At 35.5% G+C, this 21,642-nt stretch overlaps 1 protein-coding gene across 1 annotated transcript in view; it reads left to right on the top strand.

Annotated features, from left to right (window-relative positions):
• Window positions 1–14,916, top strand: part of ADGRF4 (adhesion G protein-coupled receptor F4) — a 58,120-nt gene extending 43,204 nt beyond the window's left edge. The window contains exon 9 of the mRNA XM_021691972.1: window positions 14,819–14,916. The gene's annotated coding sequence lies outside the window, so the exon portion shown is untranslated. The remainder of the gene's footprint in view (window positions 1–14,818) is intronic.
• The last annotated feature ends 6,726 nt before the right edge of the window (window positions 14,917–21,642 follow it).

Here is a 21,642-nt window from a genome sequence, read left to right as displayed (position 1 = left end):
TTTATTTATTTATTTATTTATTTATTTATTTATTTATTTATTTATTTATCAGAGAGAATGAGAGCACAAGCAGGGGGAGTTGCAGGCAGAGGGAGAAGCAGGCTTCCTGCTGAGCAAGGAGCCTGATGTGGGACTCGATCCCAGGACTCTGGGATCACCACCTGAGCTAAAAGCAGCAGCCTAACTGACCAAGCCACCCAGGCGCCCCTGAAGATGCTTTAATATATATATTATCTCATTTGACCCTCACAAAAACCTTGTATGGTAGCCAGAGCATGAATTTTTATTTACAATTTATAGGAAAGGAATCAGAAATACAAAATGCTCAAATGATTTGACCGATACCAAATGATCCTACAAATCATGTATATTTACTCACAATCTAGTGATGGTTAGAAATATATAATACATGATCCAAATATTTCCATCATAAAACTATTAAGATCTCTGAAATAGTAAGAATATAAATTGAATGGTTTCAATTATACAGAGAAGTTGTATCTGTGAACATCATTTCCCCTAATTGTCACTGTATTTTAAACATATTTTGATAAAAAAAACATTTTGTAATTTTTAATGTGCAGATTGTTTCTTGATTCCTTTTATTTCATTTTATCTGTAAAGTTACGTTATTTGAGATCTTTCTTGTTTCTTCCTGTAAGCGTTTGTAACTATAAACTTCCCTCTTAGAATTGTTTTTGCTGTATCCCATAAGTTTTGATATGTTCTGTTTCCATTTTCATTTGTCTCAAGGTATTTTTTTGATTTCTCTTTTGATTTCTTCTTTGACCAAGTGGTTGTTCAGGAGCACGCTGTTTAAGCTCCACATATTTGTCAAAATTCCAGTTTTCTTCTTGTAATTGATTTCTTATTTAATACCATTGTGGTTGGGAAAGCTAGTCTATATGATTTCAGTCTTTTTAAATTAATTGAGACTTGTTTTGTGGCCTAACATATGGTGTGTCCTGGAGAATGTTCCACATGCACTGGAGAAGAATGTGTGTTCCTGCTGCTGGGGAACAGAATGTTCTATATTTGTCTGTTAGGTTCATGTGGTCTAGTATGCAGTTTAAGTCCAATGTTTTCCTATTGATTTTCTATCTGGATGATCCATTCATTGTTGAAAGTTGGGCCCCAAAGTCCTCTAATATTATTGTATTGCTGTCTATTTCCCCTGTCAGATCTGTTAATGTTTGCTTTATATATTTAGGTGCTCCAATGTTGGGTTCATAAGTGTTTGCAATTGGTATAGTCTCTTGAGGTATTGATCCCTTATCATTATATAATGACCTCCCTGTCTCCTGTTACAGTTTTTGGCTTAAAGTCTATTTTGTCTGGTAGAAGTATAACTACCCCTGCTTTGTTTCAGTTTCCATTTGCATAGAATATCTTTTCCCATCCTTTGACTTCAAGCCTATATGTGTCTTTAAAACTGAGGCAAATCTCTTACAGCACACACTTGGGTCTTGTGGGTTTTTGTTTGTTTGTTTTTTTTGTTTTGTTTTGTTTTTAATCATTTCAGTCACTTTAAGTCTTTTGATTGGAGAATTTCATCTGTTGACATCTAAAGGAATTACTGATATGTATGAGCTCACAACTGCAATTGTTTTAGTTGTTTTCTGGTTGTTTCATAGTTCCTTTGTTCCTCTCTTGCTTCTTTCCTTTGTGATTTGATGATCTTCTGTAGTCATATGTTTAGATTCCTTTCCCTTTATCTTTCAAGAATTCATTTGTTCATTCATTCATTTATTACTTATTTATTTTTTATCTTTTGCATATTTATAATAGGTTTTTGCTTTGTGCTTACCATGGAGGCTACATAAAACACCTTATAGTTATAACAGTCTGTTTTAAGCTGGTAACAACTTAACTTCACATAAAAAAGCTCTACATTTGTATACTCTCCACTCCCATATTTTATATATATTTTTCCACATATATATATAATCCATATAAATATATATAATCCATATAAATATATATAATACATATAAATATATATAATACATATAAATATATACATGTATTTAGAGAGAGAGAGAGGTGGAGGGGCAGAGGGAGAGGGAGAGTGAGAATCTTAAGCAGACTCCACGCCCAGTGCAGAGTCTGACATCTGGCTCAATTTCACGATCCTGAGATCATGACCTGAGCAGAAATGAAGACACTATTCTTGATTGGCAGATTTTTTTTCTTTTAGCACTTTGAATATATCCTGTCACTTTCTTCTGGCCTGCCAAGTTTCTGCTGAAAAATCTGCTAATAGTCTCATGGGGTTCCACCGTACATAACAAGTTGTTTTCCTCTTGCTGTTTTTAAAATCTCTCTTTGTCTTTAACTTTGACAATTTAATTATAATGTGTCTTGTTATGAGTATCTTTAGATTCATCTTATTTGGAACTCTTTGTGCTTCCTGGATCTGGATGTCTGTTTATTTCATCAGGTTAAGGAGGTTTCAGGTGTTACGTGTTTGAATCAGCTTTCAGCCCCCTTTTCTCTCTCTTCTCTTTCTGTGACATATGCATATATTGGTCCTCTTGGTGGTATACTGTAAGTCCCTTAAGCTATCTTCATTCTTTTTCTTTTTTTTTCTTCTCCTTTGATTGGATGAATTCAACTGCCCTGTTTCCAAGTTTGCTGGACCTTTCTTCCACTTCATCTAATTTGCTGTTGAACCCTTCTATTGGATTTTTCAGTTCAGTTATTGTATTCTTCAGCTCTATAATTTCTGTTTGGTATTTTTAATATTTTCTCTTTGTTGCAATGATCACTTTGTTCATTCATTGTTCTCCTGACCTCAGCGAGCATCTTTATGGCCATTAGTTTGAATTCTCTATTGGGAAAATCGTTTATCTCTATTTCATTAAGATTAGTTTCTGGAGATTTATCTTGATCTTTTGTTTGGAACATATTCTCCTGTTTCTTTATTTTCCTCTGCTCACTGTGTTGGTTTCTGTACATTAGACAAAAGAGCCACCTCTCTCAATTTTGACAGACTGGTCTCATGGAGGAGACGAACCTTGTCAATGAGCCCTTACTGAGCTCCTGTTTGTCTCTCAAACTTTTGTGATTGTCTAAGCCATATTCTTTGTTCATAGTGGCTCCCTATATTTGGAGTATGTCAAGACCTGTTCAGTGTCCCAAAGGGAAGGATCGCAATCAGCACCTAGGTGCAGGCTGATTAGATGCCAGACCCTCAGGCAGCAGCTGGGAAAGTATGTAGTTAAGCCCCTTCCAGAAAGTAACTGGGAGATGCATGCTTTTGCCTGCTTCTTCTCTGCTGAGGCCAGGTATATAGCTTCAGGGGTTCTCCTTCTCCTATATTTAAAAACTGCTTCTCTGTTTGCAACAGTCCTATGGGACTCACATGGAAGCCTCATTAAGTATTAAAGCTATGTAATTTGGGGGTCTGTACTTCGGGCAGCAGTTGCAAAAGGTGGGGTGCTAGATATATAAATAAGTTCCTTCTAGGGAGATACTAGCAACTTGGTTTTATTGTTGGACTGAGCAGGAGGGAGCAGTTGGTGGAAGTGCCCATTGGCTCCTCTAGGCTTTGGAAGGGATCCTAGCCAGCCCCTCAATGTGTGCTAATTAGAAGTTGGACCCTCAGGCAGCAGCTTGTAAACTGTGCAATCAAACCCCATTCAGGGAAAGATTGGCAGATTGGTGTTTTTGCCTGCTGCTTCTATGCTGAGGTCTGGGGGCATGGCTTCTGCAAGTGCTTGCACGTGCACTGAGTGAGAACGGCTTCTTTGTTTACTAGAGTCCTATGGGACTCATGAATGCAAGCCCTATTGGCTATCAGAAGCTAGGCAATCCGGAGGCACATTCATCAGATGACAGCTGCTGAGGCTGGGGTGTCAGGCATGTGCACAACCTTCTTCCAGAAAGATGTTGGTGACCAGTTTTTATGGTTGGAGTGAACCCGTTTGATTTCTTTCAGATTGGCTGTTTTTGTTATATGTCAAGTGGTCCCTTTCTCATTAGTCATCTGTTTCCATACTGAATTATGGTATGGGTTAACAACATAGTGTTACATTTATTTTTACTAATTGTAAAGGTAATACATGTTTATTATAGAAAATTTGGAAAATCTGCAAAGATATTTTTTCTAAAATAAAAATTAGTCATCTAGATGATAACCATTTTCTATCTCTTATTGTATTTTCTATTGATTGTCATTTTATTCTTATTCAGATGTTTTCTCAAAGATTCTGTGAGGATGTACTCTTCATACAAATTGTGTATTGTTATTATTTTTCTTACTATTCAGTAATTATTTTTCTGTTATTAACATTTCTTTGAATAGGTTTTATTTATTTATTTATTTATTTATTTATTGAGAAGATTTTATTTATTTATTTGAGAGAGAGAGAGAGCAGGGGGAGGGGCAGTGGGAGAGGGATTCTCAAGCAGACCCCCAGCTGAGCAGAATTAGTGTTGAAAGATGTATGCCTAGGGTAACAAATTACCACAAACTTAGTGGCTTAGAGTAAAACAAATGTATTACCTACAGTTTGCCTGTCAGAAGTCCTATAATCAAGGTGTTAGCATGGCTGCATTCCTTCTGGATGCTCTAGGGGAAAATTGTTTCCTTCCTTTTTCTAGTACCTACAGCTGCCTGAATTCCTTGGTTGGCATCCCCTTCCTCCATCTTTAAAGCCTGGAGTGCAGCATCTTCAAACCTTTCTCCCTTTGATTTGCTTCTACCAGCATATCTCCTTTTCTCTCTCAGATCCTCCTGCCTCCCTCTTCTAAGAAAACTTGTAGTTACATTGGTTCTACCTGGATAATCCAGGACACTTTTCCCATCTCAAGGTCCTTAACTTAGTGATGACATCTGCAAAGTCTCTTTTGCGTGTAAGGTAACATATTCACAGGTTCTTGGGACTAGGGCATGGGCATCTTTGGGAAGCTATAATTCAGTCTATCACAAAAGACAAAACATAATTTGACTTTCTGTTTTAACATGTAGTTTGCAGAACTGCTAGCAAATGTACCGATCTTCATGTCCTGCTAGCTCAGAAAAGTTTCCATTAGGATTTTTGCATGGTTGAAGAAATAAAATGAAAGGGAATGTATTTATCGAGTCTCTAATAAGGAATCTGAGATTTAGTGTGGTCTTGAAACATCTCGAAAGTCAAATGGTTGGAAGGTAGAAGTTCAGTCTGACTTCTTCATTCATTACCATTTGTGGTTGTTTATTTGTTTTTGTTTATTATCTTCAATTAAGAAACTAATGACGTGTGCACCAAGTCATCATGTTGTGCCTTAAACTTACACAATGTTATAAATCAATTATATCTCAATAAAGGCAAAAAAATCCTAATGATATCAATGCCCAAAGGCATAGCGAGTTAGTGCTAATTCTACAATATCATTGTTGCTATAAAAGTAGCCTATTTTCATGTCAGTAATATTGGCACAGAGAAGAAACAACTGTGAGAGAGTGTCCAGGCCCAGTGACCCTGTTGGAGGATACCAGACTCAATATATCTTTTGGCCTATTTATCGTTAGAAATCATATATTTTCCAAGATTTGTACACATTTAAACTCCTAGTAAGAATATGTGTTAGTTACAGGAAAGCAGATTTTGGTGGGCTTCATATGTTAGGAACAAGAGAGTGTTTTAGAAATACTTTTCATTCCATTAGCTACTTCTGAGAAGGTTTAAGTCCATGTAAGTGGGCAAACTATAGAGCATCACTTTAACAAAGCTTACAGGGGTCTTATAAGGACAACTGACCCACTCTTATTACTTTAAAGTATTAAAGACAAAAAATAATAGTTGGCCATGACTTTAGTATGCTTTAGAGAAAACACATGAAAAATTATCTTTAAGATTTTCGATCAGATGAAGTTACTAAGTTTTATATCTGACTCTGTGGGTCTGTGATTTGATATAATTATGTCTCTTTGCATCAAGTTGTTCTTGCTAATATTGATCTTGCCATTATAAATGATATGAGGGTATATATTACACTTGGGAAAAAAATCTAGCTAGTATTCAGTATATATATCTGAAGCACCAAAAAGCAACTTCTGCTCTCCTTCCAATGGACAGTTTTTTAGCCAGGTTACTAACTATCAAGATGCTCATTAAAGATTAAAGAGAAGGGTTTGTACCTTTCAATGAATGAGCATAGGTTTGGGCATCTTGTCAATTCACTTGATGCAGTTATCAATACTTTTGTCTGTTTGGCTTTCTTCAGATAACAGTCCATGTTGACTTGTTTATATTTGTAGCAAGTTTTATGGAAATTTAGATTTCCATAGGTAGGGATGAGAGTAGTGACCCTATGATAAAGTAGCCCAGGTATGGGCTGATTCAGGAATGCAGAATTACTGTACTAGTTGTAGACTCCCAAATGCTGTTGAAGAGAGGTCACAAAGTTGGCTTTTTTAGTTAATTTTAAGGGCATAAAGAAAGGCATAACACACTGCTAAAAGATGTTCTTGCTTCTATACTCTGCCCGGAATCACTAAGAAAAGTCTACAAGGTCTTGGTTGAAGAGCAGAGAATAATTAATAGAACTGGGTACATGCTACTAGCAGAGAGGTATTCTGAGTTGCTGCTTTAGATCTTACTATCGTGCCAGGCAGCACTGACCAGGTCATTTTAGAAATAGCAACATTATTATTATTTACCATTTCTTAATGGTACCATGCAAATTAAGAATATACAAAGTGTTCAGGGCAGTCATATGACATTCCTGCACTCTTTACTGGAATACCAATCTCCAGTAGTTATCTTCTGATTCAAAGTCAACAGCAATGATTCCTGCCTCTGCTTTGCTTTTTTTTCATTATTTCACTGGAAATCTGGTTTTGTTTATCTTGTGATGTACTGAGGAGCATACCTTCATTCCATTCTTTGCCACCTCTTCTGCATAAGTCTTCCAATTCAATATGTCTACCTGTGATGACTGCCTATTCAATGAAACCCAGCCGACTCTTGCTTCCTCACCTAATGCTTAGACCCCAAGAGGAGTGAAGAGTAAGGGATGCATAGGACCGGTAGGTCATAGTGCTTGCACCCTCCCAGTACAAAAGACCAGTGGCCATGGCCAGACCACTCTCCATGGCATCCTACCTTTAAACTAAGGTTCCTATCTTTGTGAATAAAAACGGAATGAATGAATCCAAGAGGAAGCACTAGCCATTATGATGAAGATCACTCTATTGGAGAGAAAATGAAGAATGGTTTATTGAGAAGCAGAGCTAAGAGGTTATGTTACAGGATCTTGACAATAGAGAAAATAGGCAAATTTAGTATTTATGTAACTTATTTATTGTGAATTTTTTCTTCACTAATTGACCATACTATTCCACAAAGGATTTGAGCTAGTCTAAGGAAGGTAATAAAATAAACATATAAATTAAAAAATAAGGCTAGAAAAATATTGATAATATAGCAGGGACAGATGGAGGGAAATTTAGAAAATAGAGCAATCTGTGTTCTTCACCATCCTGAAGTCACAGGGAGAGAAGTATTCTTTGGTTCTTGCTACAAAGACTTTCCCCATGTGTTAATGGAAGCCTGGTCTCTGGGGAAGTTTACTGTAATTCACTTTACTCTCCCTAGTAAGCCAATTTAATCTTTTCCCTCTAAATAAATATAGCTTTTTGACGGCTCCTTACTTATTATCCTTTTTACTTATAATATTGAACTTTCTGATTACTGCAAGTGATATTTTTTTTAGCGTCCAATTAAAAGTTTAGGCTACTAGTGACTTTGTAGAGCACAGCTCTTCTAAATCAGCCAACTGGTAGACAATATTCACACATTCTTGGTCTTTGCGAAATAAGTACTGAACGTGCAAATATAAAGGAAAGTGTCAGTTTCTATAATGGCTTGTTTCCTATCCTATTTCTGCATGTATTGAACCCAAACGAACCTGAATGTTTCATTTTTTTTTCTAAAAGTAGCTTCTATTTTATTTTCTAAAAAAAAGAAATAAAAAAGAAAAAAAAGAAAATCCTTTTCAACTATCCACCAATTGGCCCAGAAATTAAATATATTTTATCTATTTATGAACCATGATAGTTAACTTTGTTAATGCATTTATTACAGAGCAAAGCCCATTATTATATTCTGGTGGTAGGAAGTTCTGGTTTTAGTAGATTAATACTGAATGATCATTTCAGAAGTCCTACCAGCGTGAATTAGAAATTAAGTTATATTTAAAAAATGCCTAATTGGAACATTCAAATTATAGATGCTCATGATGCTATAGTGTCTTTCAGTTTTTGTGTGATTCAGGACTACCATTAGGTAAGATCTCATTTTTCCAAGCTAATAAAAAGTATGTTTTTAAAAAATGTTTAAAATATAGTCTTTAATAATTTCACTAAAAATAATGTCTAAAATACCCTCTGAGGTTCTTTAGTATAGTATTTTTTAAAAAAATACATACTATTTACATATGTATAGATATATATTATTTTGAGTTCTGTTATTATGCAACATTTATTTCTCACATGTAACTTTGTATTATGTTTTCCATACTTTCCATTTTAATGATCACATAATATATGGTCCACTAGGCATATTTTTGCTTCCTTGAGTGTTACATTGGCATTGGGCACTTTTTCTTTCTTTCCTGCTTGCTTGCTTGCTTTTCTTTCTTTCTTTCTTTTTGGCATTGGGTATTTTTTGTTTGTTTGTTTGTTTTCCCCTCCACTATTATAAATGTACAGCAAATATACCATAAGCTTTAGAACATAATTTTGGCAATTCAAATTCTTTAAAAATTACTGAGACTAGCTGTAGGGCCCACTGTATGATCAATTTCAGTAAATCCTCCTTGTGCACATGAAAATCTGTGTGTTCTACAGGTGAATGCAGTGTTTTATACATGTTAATTAGGTGAAGTTGATCATTCTTGCTTTTCAAATATTCTATGTCAGCGCATTAATGTTGCCCACATACATAATTCTTATTTTAAACTTTCTAGTAGGCACATTACAAAGTAAAAGAATGGGTGAAATTAATTTCAATTATATATTTTACTTAATGCAATATACCCAAAACATCATCATTTCAATGTGTAAGTAGTATAAAATTAATGAGGCTATTTTTTTATCTTTAAATTTTCCTTCAGTGTCTGATATATATTTGATATTTACAGCACATTTCAATGCAAGTGCCAAATTTTGACCTTTATTTAGATTTCACAAAATTTACTGCTTAAAAAATTGATAGAGACTCACATACCCAGGTTGTTCCACCCAAACTTAAAAGTTTTCAATACCTCAATTAAGTGCCAAAAATAATTCTCCTTTAATATTTACATTAATGTCAAGAAAACTGGTTTATCTGTTTTAGAATATTTGATTTAACTTTTGAGGCAAAAGCATATAATTTTCAAAACTATACCTGTTCAAGTTTAGTAAATTGACTAACTTTTGTGCCAACTCAATAATATTAATATCAATTTAAATGCATATTCCTAAAGTTGAAAAGCAATTTTAAATTTATCAATATCAAGAAAGCATCATTCAAATTTTCTTATAGTGTTTGCAGCCAATTTATATAATAGTGTTGCTTACAATTAAAACTTCTATATGTTGATTCATGTTAGAAAAATGTGTAAAACCAAGTATTACTGACTTGTATTATGTAAAGTTGTGCTGTTAATATAGATTATTGTACCTATTTAGCTAGATTTAATAAGCATTTTCTTTCCTTAAAACCTGAAAATTTAGCTCATTCATATGCAGTGTGATATCAGTGAGGTAATACAAATCACACTCCTAAATTTTTGTCTTTTTGATTATTAGATATTTGAAAGGCATCCTTTGTTTCAAGGAAATCTTGAATTGGAGTTAACAGTACAATAAATATTTGTAATATCTTCCACAATGAACATTGGCAAAGAACATAAGATAATTAAATTCATTGTCTTCTATTTCTTTCAGTAGGTCCACAAATTGGTGATGAATCCTACCACTTGCATATATATATACTGAACAATTTTTTTAAAGATTTTATTTCTTTATTTGACACAGAGAGAGAGAGAGCACAAGCAGGGAGAGCAGCAGAGAGAGAGGGAGAAGCAGGCTCTCCACTGAGCAGGGAACCCCATGTGGGGCTCGATCCCAGGACCCTGAGATCATGACCTGAGTCGAAGGCAGACGCTTAACTGACTGAGCCACCCAGGAGCCCTTATACTGAACAATTATAATAACTTCTATGCGTGAGATTTTTCATAGAGACTGTTTCAGAAAGGTGAGCACAGTATTTTCAATATGTATCACATATTAAAATGAATTAATGAGGAAAGCATGAATTTCTTGTTTAAAATTCCAGTAAATATGGATTTTTGATCTAAAATTACTGGAATAGTATCTGCTGTGTCAGAAACTAATTTTAAAAAATTTAGTTTAAATTTTCTTTGACAGCTGTAAAAGACTTAAGAATATCTATGCCATCAGGACACAATTTTAGGCTGCAAATTTCCAACTTTTTTGTAAGTTGGGAAGCCCTTGTTACATGCCCCCAAAATTAACTGGGCAGAGTCTGTTATATTATATAACTCCTTTAAAACTAAAGAAAAGTATTTGCATTTTATGGTCTTTGTTTGGTGGCTTAATTAAAGATCTTTTACTTTGTGTAAAATATCTAATTTGGGGCTTTTCTTATAACTTTCTGGCTAACTTTCTATATTTAAAATGATAATTTTCTCATATCTATGTCTAAAAATGGTTTTCTATTTTGTGCACAAATCAAGCTGCTTTATAGCTGGACAAAGTTACAAGTCTAGCTCCTCTTAAAAATTGTTTAACACTTTTTATTGGACATTCAATTCTGATTTCAAATGGCTAGTTTTGCCAATTCTTTTTTGACTGTTGAAAGTGAACATGGAACACTACATCAAAAACTAATGATGTAATATATGGTGATTAACATAACATAATAAAATTTAAAAAAAGAAAGTGAACTTCTTACATAATGCTGAAAATATCTCTTAATATTTTCACTTTATCTTTAAACAGTTTTTTAACCCAACAAACAGCTTTTTTGCTTTGTTCTGTCATAAAAAGTTAACATTGCCATTTATTGTGAAATTTGTAGCATCTGTTTTCCCAGTTTTTTTATAGTCACGGTATCAGTTATAACACTGGTTTCTGCATCTATACTCATGTCTGCATTTGTAAGGTGCCTTAATTTTAAATTAAAAAATTGTTCCTACTAATTTTTTAAATTAAAATATAATTTAATTACATTGTAATTAATTAATAACTAATGCAATCTACATAGTCTTTAATTCTTGCTGTCTCCACAAAATATTCACATAGGCACATTAAAATGTTACACTGGTATATAAAAACAAAGTCATTCCAACTTAATCAGTTTGTTGACATCAACTAGATTGATATCTTCATATATTAAGCACCTGACACATGTATTACATATGGCAATAAGATCTTAAAACAGCTAAGAGTGAAATGCAGTTACCAAAACACAATTGTGTTTAACAAAAAAATATTTTATAGTCCTTCAGTTATAAAAGTTGAATTGAATTATTTAAAATGATAAATAAAATTAAAAATTCAATTCTTCTGTTGTAGCCACAGGTGGTTCATGGCTAGTAAATTGGACAGCACAGTTCTAAGTTGTTATATGTATTTTTGCATTTGTTCTGTCAGATAGAGTATGTTAAGATCGTTCACTATGATTGGGAAGCTTTATTTTTCCTTTTAATTCTGTCAGCCTTAAATATTTGAAGCTATGTTAATATCTAATTTGCTTTTTGTTTATTGTATTTCTAATTTCAGTTATTATATTTTTCAGTTCTAGAACTGCCATTCTATATCTCTTCTTGTTGATTCTAGTTCTCTGGTTCATTATCTTTTTATTAAATTTTGAACTTGTAATCACAGTTTTTGAAGGAAGTGATTCTGTTCACTTACAGTATCATCTGTCCTATGTCTTTTTTTTTTCTCTGGATATATGTGCTTGGTGATGTTTTATTGTATATGAAATATTGTAGAGGTTCTGGATGATTATTTTCTTCCAGAGAAGAGGACATCATCTTACTTCACTCAGGGCTTAAAATGATTCTAAGTTTTAATTCAATCATTTAAAAGACCTGATCAATTTCCACCCAACCTTAATTTCTAGGATGCAGTACTTCTGAAGGCTCGGATTGTTTATCCCTCCAAATAAGCACACATCTAAACTCCAGTTTTTATCTTCTCAGCACAATGAGATTGCCAATAGTTGTGCAGAGATTTTCAGCCTCTTAGCAAGTACTCTGTTGACCATAGGCGCCAAGTTCACTTTTCCGAGAGCTGCTCCTCTCTATAGGATTTTGGTCCTGATTGCGTTGGTAGCCCTAAACTACAAATATGTCTTTCCAACCACTGGAAATTCTACTCAAATTTTCTTCAATTATCCAAGTTTTGTTCGGCTTTTATCTCTTTGCCTGTATTACTTATGAACCAACAAATGCCTTGAAGGGACAAGCTTTGAAGCAAGAAGGTTAGACTCACCTCTTTGATGTCTGCCTATAAAATCCTGGCTGCCTGGGTAGGATTTTGATACTTGCATTCAGATTTTTTTTTTTTTTTTTTTTTTTTTTGAACTTTGCTTTTTTTTCTCAGTGGGAAAATTGGTTTTCTCCAAGGTAAACTTCTATAGCTGGAAGCGAAAGTCTTTCTAAGTCATAGAAACTAGCACTGTCTATAGATTTTTTTTTTTCCCTCTTGATTACAAAAGGATACATATTTATTGTAGCAACTATAGAAGACTCAGAGAATATGAAAATAAGTCATTCATCTTCCAGATAATTACTTTTAACATTCATAAATGCTATGGACTAAAAGTTTGTGTCCACCCAAAATATATATGTTGATGCCTTAACCCCCAATGTGATGGTATTTGGACAGAGGCCTTTGGGAGGTAATTAAGTGATGAGAGCAGAGCCCTGCTCTGGGGGGATTAGTACTCTTATAAGGGAGACACCAGAGAGCTTGCAGTCTCTTTCCCTGTCATGTGATGACACAGTGAGAGGGCAGATGTCTGCAAGCCAGGAAGGCAATTCTCACCAAAACCTGACCATGCTGACACACTCTGATCTCAGACTTCCAGCCTCACAGAACTGTGGGAAATGAATTTCTATTGTTTAAGCTACCCACCCAGTCTCTAATATTTGGTTATGGCAGTCTGAGCGGACCATATATACATATATGCAGCCATTATCTCTACTATATACATATCTTAGTTTTTGACTACATGGAATCCCATATATGCTTTTTATAATCTGATTCATTTAAATGTATCAAATATTTTTTGTTTCATCGAATATTATTCTACTACATATTTTACTAATTGCAGAGTATGAATATGTCCAATTAGATTTTTCCTAACTTTTTATTATTTAAAGTAATGCTATGATGAACATATGCATGCATAAAGTTTTCTGTTTGTCACATTTCATCATGATAGATTCTTCAATGTGCAATTTACTTAAATAAGGAAATAGTTATGTGTATATATGTATATGTGTATATATACAAATATATAAACTTCTTATTCTAGAAAATTTTAAATACAGAAAAGAGTAGAGACATAGTATAATGAACCCCTAAGTACCTAGAATCCAATGTCATCATTTCTGCAAGCTTTTAAAAATATGAATTGGGGGCGCCTGGGTGGCTCAGTTGGTTAAGCGACTGCCTTCAGCTCAGGTCATGATCCTGGAGTCCCGGGATCGAGTCCCACATCGGGCTCCCTGCTCAGCAGGGAGTCTGCTTCTCTCTCTGACCCTCCTCCCTCTCCTGCTCTCTGTCTCTCATTCTCTCTCTCTCAAATAAATAAATAAAATCTTTAAAAAAAAATGAATTGGCCCTCAATTTCAATAATGAATAAACAATTGATTCCTACATGTTAGGGAACTTTAGGAAGTGTTAGGATTTTGTTTTTCCACTCCAAATATTTACCTTTTTAATTTATTACATTGTCAATGTACAATAACCTCAAACTTCTAGAAGTCCAATTGATATCTATATTCCTGATTTCCTTGAACATCTGCAGGGCTAAATTTACATTGCTACTTCAGGAACTCTAGAAAGTCACAGCAAGATCTCGGGCATTTTATTTTTCCTTGGGGACCCCAGAGGGGTTGGGAGAAGAAGAGGGAAACATAGAAAGGGGACTTTGGGCTCAAGGTCAGGTTCCTAGAAAGTAGAAGAATTAAGAAGGGTACTTATGGAAGAGTTGGGTCTGAATCGTGGCTGCAAGAATGAAGGGATGTGTTTTTTCTTTGGGAGATTGGCCATGGTTCTTAGCAGAAGTTAGCTAGGAAATGTCATTTTGAAACTTTCCAGACTCAGGTTCTATGGGACCTGAGAAACTGTCCCTCAAGGAACAGATGTCAAGTTCAAAGCAAAGGGTTACCTTTTGAGGACACAAACCACTTGGAGTCTGATGATTTAAAACTTGCTGAAAGAGCTGCATCACCTGAGGAAAATTTTGCTGCGTTGAGACTGTCAGGGCCTAATAAATGAGGCAGTCATCAGTGCTGGAGAGGAGTTAGAAATGGTCAATAAAGCAGATCAGCGATAGAACAGACACTGGAGGAGTTAACAGAGAACTGAAGGTAAAGAGCACCACTGGTGGAAGAAAGCAGCAGTGCCAGGTGAGGATGACATGTGCTCGTGACCTGAAGCCTAAGAATTGGAGGGAGGTGGGGTGAAAAGAGTGGCTCAGGCCAGCGTCCTCTTGCTTCATAGTCTGGGCTCTGGATTTTCACCCTGTGAACAACATAGCCTAAGAACATCATATGAGATTTGCTATTATTCATTTCGTTCCAGGTAACTTCAACCTATTTTCTTCCACCTGGAATAAGCCCATTAATCCTCAGCAAAGTGGGACCATCATGAAGGAGGCGGCTCTTGAAATGGACCTTGAACCTCATGTAGGATTATAAGAGTAATGGTGGAAAAAGTTTAGACCAAAGTACATGCACTAAAGCTTAGAGGCACAAAAGCAGGTCAGTAATTAGCAAACAGTGAGATACCTTGTGACCACCCCATAGGTTTTCAATAGGAGGGGAGGACCAGCTGGAAAGCACATTGGAGGCTGTGGAGCAGAAGACGGCAATGGCAGCAGGAACCGGGGAATTAGCAGAATCCTTTGGGAAAAAATTACTTTCTTCTGATTTCTCAAGAGTAATAATCTAAAATCTCCATCCTCATTTTTTTCTTTAAATATTTTCTTTGATTTAAAAATCAATAGGGGAGTTTAGAACATTTGGGAGAATAGAACAAGAATAGAAAAAAAAATCACCCATAATTTTACCACCTAGAATCAACCGTTTACATTTTCTTCTACAAATTTTAATTTACATATTTGTGACATATGAGCATTTACTAAGCTTTGAATGTTTAATTTATGTGTATAATATTACATCCTAAGCATTTCTTCATGCTATTAGCTGGTTTTCATAAATACCAATGAATGGCCTCCAGTATTCCATGATGTAGGCATACCATAGTTTAATCATTTATCTCCTGTTAGATTTATGGATTACCCCTTGTATTGGGAGGATAGTGAGCTTGCAACACAGTGATAAAAAAGATCTTTACAGTTTAGAATAATAACTAGAAAGAAAGAAAATTTAGTAAGAATGTATGAGTCTTTTGATAATTTATATTTTAGTTTCAAAAGAATAACAAGTACCAGTAAGATACCAGATGAACTCACATGAAAAGGACCCAGGAGCGTTATTTAATTGAACTCTCATTGAAGTAATAGTTGTGACCTGTGATTAAAAATAAGGAATATATACTTGGTCTTCATCCCCGTCTCTGGCACAGAGTTCCTAAAAACCTTGGAATTTCCTAAGTGATGAGAGCAAGTAAAAATGTCTTTTGTTATGTTAATTAGGACCCTACTAGGGGCTCAAGGCTGGTTGTCCTGGAGCCAACCTTGTGATTAGAGGGCTGAACTTCCAGTCCTGCCCACCTCCCCAACCTCTCAAGAGAGGAGAGGGGCCCGTGAATGACTAATGGTTAATCAACCGTGACTGTGTCATGAAGCCTCCACAAACCCCAGAAGGACAGGATTTGGGGAGCTTCCAACCAGGACGCTTGGTGAACACATATAGACTTGGGGAGAGTAGCAAGCTCTGAGAGAGCATGGAAACTCTGTGTCTTTTCCCCGCACTTGCACAAGTGCATCTCTTCCATCTGGCTGTTACATCCTTTTATAATAAAATGGTGATCTAGTAAGTAAAATATTTCTCATAGTTTTATGAGCCACTCTAGCAAATTAATCCAACCTAAGGCGGGACTACCATTTGTAGGAAATTCTAGTTTGTAGCAGCTTGGTCAGACACACAGGTAACAACCTGGCTTTCAAATGGCATCTGAAGTTGAGGGGGGTGGTGGAGGAGGAGCAGGCTTGTAGGAGTGACCCTTAACTGGTGAAATTTGATTCTATTTCTGGATAGGTGGTGGCAGAATTCAGTTGAATTGTAGGACACCTTGCTGGTGTCTAGAGAATCACTTGGTGGTATGGGGGGATGTCTTCTTGCTATACACACATTGGAATTTGTCTCACAACCAAAAGAAACCAAATAGCTAATGTGATCTCAGGTTTTTAATAAACACAGTGTCACAGTAAAAGTAAGTAAAGGTCCCTCTAAACTCTGATACATTTATTAAGGAAAAAAGAATTACTTGAGAATAAATGGAGAACAGGGCAAAGTCAATACTTCCCAAGGCAATCACCTTGAGAAGGATATATGTAATGATGAGCTTGAGATTTCAACTTTTAAATGTAAATTGGTGATGAGAATGAGTAACATTACTTTCCAGGAATGCTTCCCCATGACATCATGCTAATAGTTCTCTCGGGGTCCAGGGTATTAAATTAAGGAAGTTGTTGGACAACAAATGCTAATTTCCATTTTGTGCAGTAGATGAATCAGCAAAAGGCAATTAGAGTCAAATTCTTTAATAAAGCCTAACCACTCAGGTCCTTAAATTCTGACCATGAGTTTATAATATACATGCAATATGTAGATGCCAATGAGAAAGGTTCAGAGATCGGGTTGAATGGAAATGAGGACCCTGGTGTATTGCATTGAAATGTTAAATTATAATTACTGTTTACTCAATATGCTTTTTTGGAATGCTTCCTAGGAGGCAGGCAAGGTGAAGGTGTGAAGCATACAAAGATGATGAGCAGAACACAGTCTCTGTTTAAGAATCGCACAATAAAACGAGGTCAGCAAGGGCACAGAGGATTAACTGAGGTACAAAGTGACGTGTGCAATAATAGTGGTTAGCACAGGAGCTAGAAGAACTGAAATGAGTGAGGAATTAGTGACTCTCTATTGGAGTGTGATGACAAGAATGGAATGATACATACAGGTGACATTGAACTGATTGTGGAGGACAGAGGACGAGTATTCCAGAAAGCAGTGGTAGCGTATGAGAAGGTAGAGAGAGATCATCTCTTTGACAAAAGTCACATTCTAACTAGACAACAAACTAGGAGGTTTCTGGGGTCTATTAAGGCTTGAAAGTAGATAAATATATTTCAGAGATCATTTTAATAAAGTGGTTGTAATCAAAGACATTTTCTTCCTTTAGTTAGCCAGAAATGTATTCATAATTTTGTTGAGCAGTGTGCATTACAGGCCAAATATCATTTATTCTTCACAACTCTGTACCGTAGGCATGATATTGTTATCTCCATTGTGCTTCTGGGGCAACGAAGTCTAGAGAGTTCCAGTATCTCCTTAAGATCACTCAGGCAGCCCTGGTATTTGAACCCATGTGTTTGTCTGTAAGAGCATTCACTCAACTGCTTTTTGTTTTGTGACCATTCGGTTTGCAAGCTTTTCTCTATTGTGTGAGACTTCTTTTCAGTGTACAGACCTCTGTGGGCAGATGCACATATACAGTGGTGGTTTATTATTGCCTGACCACATGGATCATATTGTTCCTTTTGTAGACATCCTTTGGAATCATTAACCCTCATTCCTCTCCTGTATAAATGTTGACAACAAACCTTTCTATGCATTGTTCCAAACACTGCCTATATTAACTCATTTAATCGTAAGTAACTTGCCCACAAGCAAACAACTAGGAAGTAGTGAGTGGAGCTGGTGTGTGAACCCAGGATTTAGGACTCCAGAAGCTATGCTCATAACTGCTACAATATTTTCCTATTTAAATCTTAGTTACCCTTCAAATTCCTACACTTGAGCTCATCTTGCCTGTTAAACTGTCTCAGACTATGTAAGGCTTCTAACTTACATCTAAGCATCTAACTTACGCCATTGAATTATGGCACTGGAACTTTCCTACATTATGTGGTTAGATATTGCACTGCACATCCTAATTTTTCTGCTCTTACCAGACTAAAAGCCCATAGAGGTAAGCATCTATGACTGGCGTCATCATAAGCCACATCTCTCCCTTCAATATTTGTCACCTGGAAAACGCTTAATAAATATTTGTGTAGTTACTAAGATCATAATTATGGATACTAATATTCCATTATTGCATTGTGCTATAAAACATTGATGATTCCAGGTGCTATCACCATACGCAGAGCTATTTATCTCAACCCTAAGTGTCTCTGCATTTTGATCTTCTAAGAAATTCTTTATTTTGTTATATATATATGTATATAGAATTATATACATAACGTATATATATTTATAAGTATATATATATATATATAGTGTATATATATATATATATATCTCCCTTGCTGGTGACCTGTAATCATGTCTTCTTTTGATTAACAAACTCAATTTTTTCCAGAGCAGTTTTAGGTTCATACCAAAATTGAGCAGAATAAAACTGCTATAAACATCTGTACACAGATGTGTACAGGTTTTTATGGGGGCATAAGTTTTAACTCACTTGAGTAAATACCAAGGAGTGTGACTGCTGGATCATATAGTAAGAGTATGTTCAGTTTTGTAAGAAACCACCAACTTGTCTTCCAAAGTAATCACTTCTGTTTTGGGGATCTCTAGTTTTCCTCTGTACTTTTTTTTTTTATTATTATTGTGGTAAAAACACATAACATGAAATTACCTTCTTAAATTGTTTTTTAAAGATTTATTTATTTTAGAGAGAGAGAGGGAGCATGCACACAAGTGTGAGGGGCCAAGGGAGAGGGAGAGAGAATCCCAAGCAGACTCTGCACTGAGCATGGAACCCCATGTGGGGTTCAATCTCACGACACTGAGATCATGACCTAAGCCGAAATCAAGAGTTGGGTGCTTAACCAACTACGCCACCCAGGTGCCCCTACCCTCTTAAATTTTTAAGTGTACAGAATAATATCATTAACTATATGAACATTACCATACAGCAAATCTCTAGAACTTTTTTTATCTTGCATGACTTAAAATCTATACCCATTGAACAGCAACCCATTTTTACTTCTCAGAAGTCCCTGGCCACCACCATTGTACTTTCCGCTTTTATGAGTGGACAACTTTAAATCCTCATATAAGTGATGGGGCAGTATTTGTCCTTAAGTACAATCTCACTTCTGAACATTTATCCAAAAGAATTGAAAACAGGATCTCAAAAAGATATTGGCACTCCATTGTTTATTACAGTATCATTCACAACAGCCAAGGGTTGGGAACAACCTAACTGTCCATCAACAGATAATGAATAAAGAGAATATGGTATATACATACAATGGGATATTATTCAGCCTTAAAAAAAGGAAGGAAATTCTGTCATATGCTACAATATAGATGAACTTTGAGGACATTATGCTACCTCTGTACTTTTAATCTCTTTCCAACATCCTGCAGTCAGGGAAGCCAGATAACTAAGCTTGTTAGAATTGTGTCTAAAGTAACAGTAAAAAGCTACACAGATCTGATTAAAGAGGTTCTGTGATGCACACACCCACATGGATATGTATGAATGTAGAGACTTTTCTTGGTCATTCTTGTTTTATATTTTATTATTCATGGTATACATTGTTACATAATTGTAGTCAATATAAAGAATATAACTAGAAAACAGGAACAAGCAAAAAATGTTTGCATTTCATTTTGTGTTAAAGATATGTAATGAACAGCAGTAATAGTTTATATAAAATTTGTAAATAAAATCTATTGTTCAGAAATCATCATGTCGAAGTCCATGATCCCCACCGTTTTTAGCTGACTAGCTGTCATATTTATGTGCCTGGTCAACATGAGAAAGGTCGGGAAAATTTTGTTTGCTGTTAAAATAAATTTTGAGGGTTGATAGATTTTTAAAATTCTGTCATTATGTTATAGCATTTTTTCATTGAGTGGAAGTGTCACCTGAGGGATTCTCCAATTATATCTGAACGGAAATTTCAGTTGGTACGAAAATAACTACGTCTTAAAATATCATTTACTTCACTTCATTCACTTTTTTTCCTTTTTGAAAGTCTCTGTGAAGTCTTTCTGCACTTTGCTCCCTGTAAATCTCTGGAGAGCCAATTCCATGAAAACTTCTTTAAATTCCCTTCAAAACACACACCCACACAACTCTTTTTCAAGGTTTTTTTTTTTTTTTAAATCTGACAGGCTCCATGTCGCATTTAACCACAGCATTCAGCATTTATACGTGTTCTGGGGACTTGTGCTAGAACTCACGAGTGTGCCCAGTAATACTTCAGCTGGTTTGGACTCCATCTTCCTTGCTGCTTCATTTGGGCGGGAGGCTGTGCAGAATCAAGATCAGTGGCTGATGTGCCAGCAACCTTACCTCCTCTTCTCTGAGAGCTTTTAGGAGCTTCTCTTTGGGAGTGTTGGATGGAACATGTGGACAGCCCCGCATTACCTCCCCTGTTGGGTCTTAAACTGATAAGCCAGGATAGTTAATGGAAGTTTATGTGGTTCAATCAAGGAATAATAACATTTAATAACCTAAAATGTGGATATGATGAGCATAATTGCCTTATTGATCTAGGGTGAAAAATTCTTGTGAAGTTAGCTTTTGGGACTGTTTCCTTCCTCATTCTTATAAGGCAAATACCACTATTAGGCAAATACAGTCTCTCTCCCTCCCACATACATGTGCACATACTTATACAAGTATATGTTTGGCATAGAGTAGTGGCTCAATAAACAGTAGGGAATATTGGGGCACCCCGCTGGCTCAGCTGGTAGAGCCTGCAACTCTTTATCCTGGGGTTGTAAGTTCAAGCCCCATGTTGGGTACTTAAAAATAAAATCTTAAAAAAAATCAGTAGGAATTATTATTATTACAATCATCACCATTATTTTTTTAACTATCATCTTAGTTATAGTCATCAGGTGAAAAAAATTTTTCTTTAGGTAGTTGTGGTAAGTTTCTCCATGAGGTGCTGTTTGATCTTTGTTTCTCTCACTCATTTTTTTTTTTTTGATCTTTGTTTCTCTTGAGAAGTTTGTTCTGTCCTCATTATTTTAGAACCTATGGACCCTGACTGATATTTCAGAATGTATGTAGCTGATTTCATGTTTCACTGTGTTTTATATTCTATCATGTTTTGAACAATTATCTGGAGGACACTGGGTTCTCCTGTTGGGTTTCATGGATGGCATCTTACGTTATGACTTGGGGCATGTTGTGATGTGAAGGGTCCAATGCTCTTCCCATTTCTTGCTCTCTTGATGTCACTGCTTGCA

This window comes from Neomonachus schauinslandi, chromosome 8 (genome assembly GCF_002201575.2).
Source record: "Neomonachus schauinslandi chromosome 8, ASM220157v2, whole genome shotgun sequence".
In the NCBI taxonomy this organism is placed as follows: Eukaryota; Metazoa; Chordata; class Mammalia; order Carnivora; family Phocidae; genus Neomonachus; species Neomonachus schauinslandi.
This window is presented reverse-complemented; position numbering and strand designations above follow the sequence as displayed.